Here is a 328-nt window from a genome sequence, read left to right on the forward strand (position 1 = left end):
TATGCTCAACCTCTTCCCTTATGAGAATGCTGTCTCCAAGCCTGTGGTTTTGTGGCATGTTAGTAATTCTGGAGAGCCTCTCTGTAGTTATGCAATGAACCACTTCCCAGCCACACAAACTCGATTTCCCCTTCTTTTTTCCACAAAAACCTATATACGTACTAGCTTCCTCTTTTCTTAAGATGGACTCTCTTTCTTCAATGCCAATATCAGGTCATTGCCCCTGAAATTTCTTTAGTAAGAGTCCTCATCCTCATTTCTAAGGCACAGCCTGGCAGGTCTATCAGTTGTATAGAGGCTCTGGTTTCTGGTGGTACTAGGTTAAAAG

Source organism: Camelus ferus, chromosome 1, assembly GCF_009834535.1.
Source record: "Camelus ferus isolate YT-003-E chromosome 1, BCGSAC_Cfer_1.0, whole genome shotgun sequence".
Taxonomy (NCBI): Eukaryota; Metazoa; Chordata; class Mammalia; order Artiodactyla; family Camelidae; genus Camelus; species Camelus ferus.